We start from the raw sequence: 8,801 nt of genomic DNA, 5'->3' as shown, positions 1-8,801 counted from the left end.
ATGTTTATAATCACTTTATTTGCTAAATATCTTATGCCAAATTGTGGTGCGCATGCGAAAACATCATGTTGAACAGTTTTCAACTAGCTACATTTTCCGCAGCTATATTTTTTGGTTTTGAAAGCTGTAGCGCAAAATGCGGAAAAGAACGCGATGTGACAAAGCGGCGGCGTAGGCGTTGGCTGCTGCCACTAGCACGCAGCCGTGGCTTGGAGACGTGATTTGACGCGTTTGGCCGAGTGTTGTGCGCATATGCGACTTGCGTTAATCGACAGCAGATAAGCCTACTCTCCGTTGTTCTTTTTCGACGATGTGACGAAACATTGCACTTGCGAGTGTGAAGTCCTCTGTTCGAATCGCGGCTTCATTAGGTATGTTTTTTTTACTTCTTTAATTTTTCCAATTTGATTTTTACGGTAGATGTTCTTCACCCATGCTTCATCACCAGGCCTGACATGGACGGTTCCTGCCAAAGGGAACGAAGTCATCCGTGCGATCCAGTGCCTCAGACCAATAAATAATGAGACGTTGTTACTACGAGTTCGCTAAGTGCTAAATATTCAATCGCATGTTATACGGAAGTTCTTGTTCATGGCTCGGCAGCGCAGACGCAGATCGGGGCCAGGTGACACATGCTCCTCCCGTTGTCAACGAACGTGACACGAGCTGAACGCCAGAGGCGCACTGAGAGGCGGTGTTACGTGCGCCCCGGTGACACGGGCCTACCCCTGACGATAAAAAACTGACGCTTCGCCGCTGCAGACATTGTATGGACTGCTATGAACCAGTTTGGATGGGAGTCTAGGCGGCCAACGAAGCAAAGCACATCGTCCTTCGTAGTACCTTGGAAGGCACATTTAGAGACAATATTCGCAAGCGAAAGGAGGTGCCCAGGTTTCCCTCTGGGAACGTTCCGGGTCGGGCAAACACGAGACAAAACAACGGTTACGGAAATAAGCAGACGAGGGCGAAGTGAGACAAATGCGATTCCCGGCCACGGCGAGTGCATCCGGTTGGGGTAGGATGCAAAGACGCTTGTGTACTCAGAATTAGGTCTAAGCTGAAAAAGCCAAGATGTTCATAATTAACCTTCTTAGAGCCCTGCTTTTTTCAGGGAGATTATAATATCGGCTAATTTTCTTAGCGTGATGTGCCGAAATCACGTGGTTAAAATACAGAAACTATTATAAACAGAGAAGCATGGTAGAACACAGAATTATGCAACTATTGTGAAAAATAAAATTGAAGGAAAAATATGGCCAATCATGTTGTAAGAAAAGAAGGTCTTGTCATAAGCCATAAGGCGACTGTCACTTGTGATCGGCTGAGGTCTTCAAGAAGTTAATGCGGAGCGCGCCCCTTTCCTCCATGCGTTTTACTTTCCCGCGGTATTCACCATAGTCTGTGCATCGCTGTGGGATACTGGATCCTAGGACTTTAATATTTAACTTTAGCACCACGAAGACGGGAAAGCAGGTGCGGTGAGCCGGGACGTAGGCGCCATGGAATACTGCAATGACATTAGCTATGTCATCCTGTTAAAGCAACAAGTGGACGTGTGCAGTATGAACGCGACAATTACGCTACGACGCTGAGAAGGCATCGGAGCGAGCCTGTCCGCAGAGGGGAGAAAGAATTAACGGCTGCGCACAGCCTCACAACCACTCAAATAGTGAGTCTGAGGGAAGATAAGCAAAGCAGTAGCAGTCAGTCAGAACTACCACAGAACAACAGAGATCCGCACGAAGCCTACGCCCGCAACAAATAAGTGTCTCGACTGCATCCTCCGAAATGCGAAATTTTTTTTTTCTTTTGCACTGGAATATGACCTGGTGGTAATAAGCCGTGAAAGTATGCCATTATCACTCAAAATGTGGGTTACCATGCCCCATGTGTAATGGCTACGGCGACCACCTTGTTTTCGACTTTTCCTTGACAGATGCGCTCAACCGTCCCGTTGCAGCGGAATCGAAACATGTGAGCGGCGTCTCCACGCACGACGCGCAGTTGAAATTTATTGCGGAGGGAAATTGTAATCAATGCAACAAAACGCGGTAAGATGCTACGGATTAATGGTACTAAACTCGCTGTACAAAATGCCACCTCTGTGCAAAATATTCAGCACAAATTTGCTATGGCGGTTTAGCATAAGCTGCACTGTGTACCTCGCGCTCCTATTTATGTTACACATAACACGTAGCTCACTCTCCTTGACAAGGATGAGGAGCACAGACCTCTAAGGGGAAGAGTGAAAGTGCCCTAAGGAGTAGTTAGTCATGATGGTGGTAGAGAGGAGGCGAAGGGTGTGTGCAGGTTGTGTGAAGCAGGGATTCTTCAAATAAACATAAAATAAACATAGAGGGGATTAAAACCATGCAGACAGCATCAACGTTGATTGTGAATGTAGGTGAACAGAACGAACGAACGAACGAACGAACGAACGAACGAACGGACGGACGGACGGACGGACGGACGAACGAACGAACGAACGAACGAACGAACGAACGAACGAACGAACGAACGAACGAACGAATGAACGAACAAGCGAGCGAGCGAGCGAACGAACGAACGAACGAACTAACGAACGAACGAACGAACGAACGAACGAACGAACGAACGAACGAACGAACGAACGAACGAACGAACGAGCGAGCGAGCGAGCGAGCGAGCGAGCGAACGAACGAACGAAAGAATGGACGGACGGACGGACGAACGAACGAACGAACGAACGAACGAACGAACGAACGAACGAACGAACGAACGAATGAACGAACGAGCGAGCGAGCGAGCGAACGAACGAACGAACGAACGAACGAACGAACGAACGAACGAACGAGCGAGCGAGCGAACGAACGAACGAACGAACGAACGAACGAACGAACGAACGAACGAACGAACGAACGAGCGAGCGAGCGAGCGAGCGAACGAACGAACGAACGAACGAACGAACGAACGAACGAACGAACGAACGAACGAACGAACGAACGAACGAACGAATAGTGAGTGAACGATTGAAAGTGTGATTGAGCCAACGAATAACTTTCTTCCCGAGTTCTTCGACCGACCAACCACAGAAACGCGCTAAATCAGCTAAAAAAATGTATTCGCTTTTAGCGACTCTTAACGATGGGCAGGCCTTTAATGATCGCTTCCGTCCAACTTCTCGTATCAATCGGCACACTGAGTGTGAAACATTCCTTCCACTTACTTCCGCTGCTCCTTTGGGTGGCCAGTGCTTCTTGTCCTTCAACCTGAGCTCTTGAATGCCAGGCATGTCTGCCGCGTAATCCTCGACGTGGCGTCTGTCGAAGATGTCCCGATACGAAAATTCCCTGCTCGTCTGCAACTCAATGTGCCTTGTCTCCACTACAGCCATTATCTTCTGCACTTGGTCTGTATGGATAAAACAGGACAGAATCGTTTTTTCTTTCCCCGCCATGCGCTAAGCTGGCTGTGGCCATCACACAAGTAAAATGCTTTGGGGCATACACTCGAAACAAAGCAATTTTTATCAAGGCGCTTATTTCAACATTAAAATGGGTAGCCGACTCTATCTTGTGTTAAAAAATGGCAAAAGCAGCGCACATTTGACGTTCTGAGCTTATTTCCGCTACAGTAACGTAACTTCGATCGGACTACTATATTCAGCCGCTAACTACAGTATAGCGTGGCTCTATATGTCATGCGATAATACAACAATTATAACTCGCGACGATATGTAGCTGAGTGGTTGGGCACGAGGTTAGGCGATCGAGCCCGGTCATGTAGACTGCTTTACGATAGGCGCGAAATGCAAGAAATGTCGCGCACTCGCAATTTTGTGCACGTTAAACAACCTGGTGATTGAACTGACACCAGTATGTATCAGGCACGCAACCAGAATTTTTCTTCGGGTGTGTGTGTGCGGGGGGGGGGGGGGGGGTGAGGGGGCAACCCAAGGTAACTTTTCTGTGCAAATGAGGGGGGGGGGGGTAGAGGTACTTCTACTAATACAAATGTGAATAATGCCCACCATTCGCCATAAGGGCGCGTAAACCCGCAAAACAGAATTGAAATAAGGCGTATCCCACAGGTACGCCTACTAAATGTATCTCTCCTTTACATGGCAAACAAGGAACCACATGAAATGAACTCGCCCATGAAAGAAGCGAGGGAAGAACACTGCCAATAACAAGTAAAGAAGCGCAAGTGTAATATAAAGATGTCGAGTAGCGTTTTTTGAATTAGCTCCGGAAGAATTATATATATATATATATATATATATATATATATATATATATATATATATATATATATATATATATATATATATATATATATATATATATATATATATACTTGCGGAACAATCACAGTTCTTTGGATCTCTCGTTTACTGCTCTACCAGCTTAGGTGCCAAAACCGACTCGTGTATTTATTTGGGCAGTTGGGTTGCGATGCGTGGTCACCAGTACCGTACAAGCGCGTATAGCGCAGGATGCTGCGGTTCTAGACGTACTGCACTCACCACGGAAGGTTAGAAAAACACCCACATAACCACAGCAGAGAAGTGGCTACATCATACGGCTCGACTGATAACTGTGGATGCGTCATTCAAAACAAACGGAATGATTCTACCCTCACAGCGACGTTTCTTACAACTTCCTTTTTAAATGAAAATATGTTAATCCATAAATATTTTCACAAACTATGGTTAAATTTGTTTATTTTCGGTTGTCCTTACTGTTTGGCTGTTGCCTTGCCTTTCTCCCTTAGTAGATCGCTTAATTTCTCAACTCCTTGCGACTCTTGTTTCCAGTTGCCGGTTTCGTACGAAAAGTGCTGTACAATTAGGGAAAATCCGAACGAAGTAATAGGTGACAGACATATTGCTTATGGGTTTAATGGTAATTGCAGGCTCTCATGAGGAACGCTGTTTCACGTCATTTTATTTTCCACCTTATCTAACCCATATCGCGGGTATATGGTACCGAAGATCTGCCAGCGTTGCGGCGAGCTGTCACTCGAGGAAATAATGAAGCAAAAGGAAAAGTTCAACGCAAGTGGCGTTTCCTCCGGCCGCAACTCGTTGCACAAGCGTACAGACCGGCTGACCACGAACCGAATCGCTTTCCTGGTCCCTGGATCAGTATAGACAAAAAAAGGTTGAACTAACGAAGGAACAGTGACGCGCGTGATCGTTGAATAGATGGTAACATCTGAACTTAATGGCGCGGGCACCGAATTGAGGAGAACACTGGCCTTCACACCCCAGGAAAGGCCGATAACTACCGCCATCCAAAAGGTAAAAGAAATTGACAACCATTCCACTCCGTGAAGATGGAATGGAAGCGAAAGCTGACGACAGTCAAAGCTCTCAAACGAAAAGCAAAGTGCTTCACCTCCGCCGCGGGTCGGCCCCAAGGTAGTGCAATGCCGGGCAGACCTGCGGCGGAGGTGACGCACGCGTTGAAAAATAGTGCAATACCGGGCCCACCCGTGGCGGATGTGATGCAGGCGTTAAGCGCTCCGCATAGGTGGTGCATCCCGAAGGTAGTGCAATGCCGGGCCAACCCACGGTGGAGGTGAAGCAAGCGTTAAGCACTCCCCATACGTGGGCCCATCCCGATGATCCCGAAGGACGCGTTACAGGTTTCCGAGTCCACAGGGGTATGTGCCATTGAGCTTGGAGCCTTTCTGCACTATCATCAGGATCGGCCCATTATGGTGATTTTTTCTGTTGACGGACGCTGAAAAAAACTACGGAAGGTCAGCCATATACAGCTTTCGCTGTAAAAGGCAGCAGAATGTTGACCACCGAATAGATTGACTTTTCGGCGGTTTAGAAATGTGTGTGACAAGTGGTGATGAGGGCGGGGAGGGGGAGTATGCCGCCTAATTTCGGGGGGGGGGGGGGAGGAGGCGGGCTCTCTCGGGACCCACTCTGGGTACGTGCCTGGTGTGCATATTGTGTGTGTGGCAGAAAATTTCTTGCAAAAGCGTTGAAAGCGTAGGGTAATCATCAGAGCAAGGCCAGGAATAAGCAATCTGTCCTGCTCCTCTTTGAAATGCTGGCGGTTTCGCGTTACGCATCTTTCGACACATCATCCTTCTCCTGTGAAAGGGGCCGGCTGAGAAACCCTAGAAGGTGGTATGCGAGTCGATGACTTATATTTACATTGTGGCTTCAGTAAGTTGAAATAGGATGCATTGAAGATGAAACCACATTGAGTTTTATTATGGCCTTTAGAACATATTTCTGATCGCCCTAAATGTCATAAAATTGTGCATTCTGGACAGTGAATAGCCGTCTCTGAGTCGCGCTTCTTCGATTGCGCCCTGTCTTGTTCCCGATTTTCGCCATTAATCAGCATCGCTGAAGTTGCGGCGACGAACGTGATATATTCGCACGCACCTATGCACATTTAATTGATTTTCTCAGAATAAATGAAGTGCGATGCCCTTAGATAGTTCAGGATTGTGGGCTTCTTAACTTCATCGATAGTTAGCAGTCGCTCCTCACGTGTTTATACGATCAATCCTTTGTGTGAACTACATGTCAGTTCACGTAATGTAATGACCGGTTCTGTGTTGCTTTTGACTCGCACGAAGACATATGCTGGTCACCGCCAATATGCTCCTCTGGTAGACGTTATAGATGAACTGCCACATGGGCCACGTGGGTTGTATGAGAGCCTATAGGTCAGTTTTTAACAAAATTTAGATGATAGGGAATTCGCCCTGCAGTCATCAAGGCGAGGTGAACGAAAAAAGGATGCATAACTTTGGTGAGGTAAACTACATATTTAAGACAATTTATTCTTGCCCTAGTGATTGATGACTAAAGCCACTGTAGCGAAAAAAAGGAACAAAAACGGAAGGGACACGAGATCGGACACCACGAGTGCATGCCACGGTCACCGATAGCGTCTGGTCTTGCGTTCTTTGTGTTCGTTCTTATTTGCAATAGAGTGGCTTTACCAAATAATGAGCAGATTGACGGCGTATACCAATTAGTCAGTGTAACAAGCTAAACAGTTGGGGATCAGTGCACGCTATCTTGAATGACTTTTTTGGGACCTAAGAAGAAAGGCGCCGAGTTGGGACGTCACCTGAACTTGAGCTAAATTTATTATCTGCGTGCGTACGTGGCCCAAGATTCAACACTCCGGCCGTACTTATCGCGTGGCGGGCTAGAACAGTGGCGAAATGGGACGCGAACTTTTCTCGGTTCCGACACCGACAAGCTCACAGAAGAGAGGCAGCATCGTACCATAAACGTCGATGTCTTCTGCCGGCTCCCGGAATGTCCAGGGAAACTTCACGCCAGGCGAATAGTCGCCTTTGTGCAGGGTGCTCACGTGCACCGTGTAGTTGAGCAGCTTCGTCCCCTGGGTGTCCTCGCCAAACTCGATGCAAATCACGTGTTGATTGCGGCCGTGGAACTGACGCCGTACTTCGGCACACAATAGGGCCACCTCGCCAGCTTCATTGGCAAGGTGAACCATTTTCTGCTCTCTCTTTTGCGGGACTCCAGCGCTGTTGCGTCTGCCTGTGATTGAGAAAAGGTGACAAATGGAGACTTGCTTGAGACGTCGGAGAAAACATGTGACACTTGAAGTGCTTCACGATTCATTTAGAAGGCTACGATTACAAAACCGCGCCACGTGCAATTTTTTGCTGACTCCAACTCAAGCGCCTCCTTAGCATTCGAGACAGATTTCTCCCTCAGTTAACAGTACACGCATGCTTCCCCACTCCCGTAAAGGTGCCGACGCTGCGGCAGGTGTTCAAAGTTTAGCGGGATACTCAGCGCGTTGTTGAGGACCACCATGCGCAATGCCTCGCGCAGTGCCTAGTGACATGTCTCGTCGATCGCCGATACCACTTTAGTGCGCCATAATAGAAAAAAAGAAGCGTCGTTTGTATACAGCTGTGCCGAGCTGCTACGGAGCTTGCAAAGCTAAACAAGAAAAAATATGGTGAATCTGTTTATAAGTACGCTTGCAAACGTTCGCGCTGCAAATCGTTGCTTTTTTTGTGCTCCAAAGGAAGCAACTTGTTTCTGGCCTCATCGTTCTTGCGGCTGAAGTTGCGTTCAAAAGAAGTCCTAAAAGAATTCACTCACATTATCCTTCTCGTCAAATTATAGGGCATTCATGTCGTGAAGTCTGTGCTACCCTGCAATTTTATCCGGCCGCCACGTGAGGCCCAACCTCGTAAAGGCACAGCTCCGACGACTCTGTCAACCGCCCGTTCCGTGAGATCGACCGCATACGCACGTCCACAGACCATTGATGCCGGCTGTACCACTATTGTCCTCGAGGACATACCATGGCACCATCTGCTGGAATTTCTCGGTGACATTCAAAGAGACATTACGTGACACCAGCTGCGAGGTGTTCGTCTTCTCCAGCGGGTAAATTACGGTTCATTCCGAGTGTTTGCATGCTTTAAGTATTGTACATCTTGCATCTTGGCTGCGAAACAATCTAGCGCCTACAACCCTGGCTGGTGTATAGGGCAGCAAAACATTTTTAGCAAGCACGCAACCTGATACTGACGTATTGATAATTCAGTTCTCATGGTCTTTCATAAAAGTAGCTATGCAAACTTTTGCCCCAATAACAGTACTTTTCACAGCATTCGTCGAGGGGGGGGGGGAGGGTGGCTTGTCACTTTCCCCAGAATTATTGCCGCACGATAACTTATCACCGGTCTAATAAAACGCGTGCAGCTTCCACCACTTACATTTTTGCCTCCTCAATCCACGCTTCCTCCGTGTGCGCGCATGCAAGTCGCATGCATCTCTACGAAGGGTA

Source organism: Dermacentor variabilis, chromosome 3 (assembly GCF_050947875.1).
Source record: "Dermacentor variabilis isolate Ectoservices chromosome 3, ASM5094787v1, whole genome shotgun sequence".
NCBI classification, from domain to species: Eukaryota; Metazoa; Arthropoda; class Arachnida; order Ixodida; family Ixodidae; genus Dermacentor; species Dermacentor variabilis.
The sequence above is the reverse complement of the archived record's forward strand: the minus strand, read 5'-3'. Positions refer to the sequence as shown.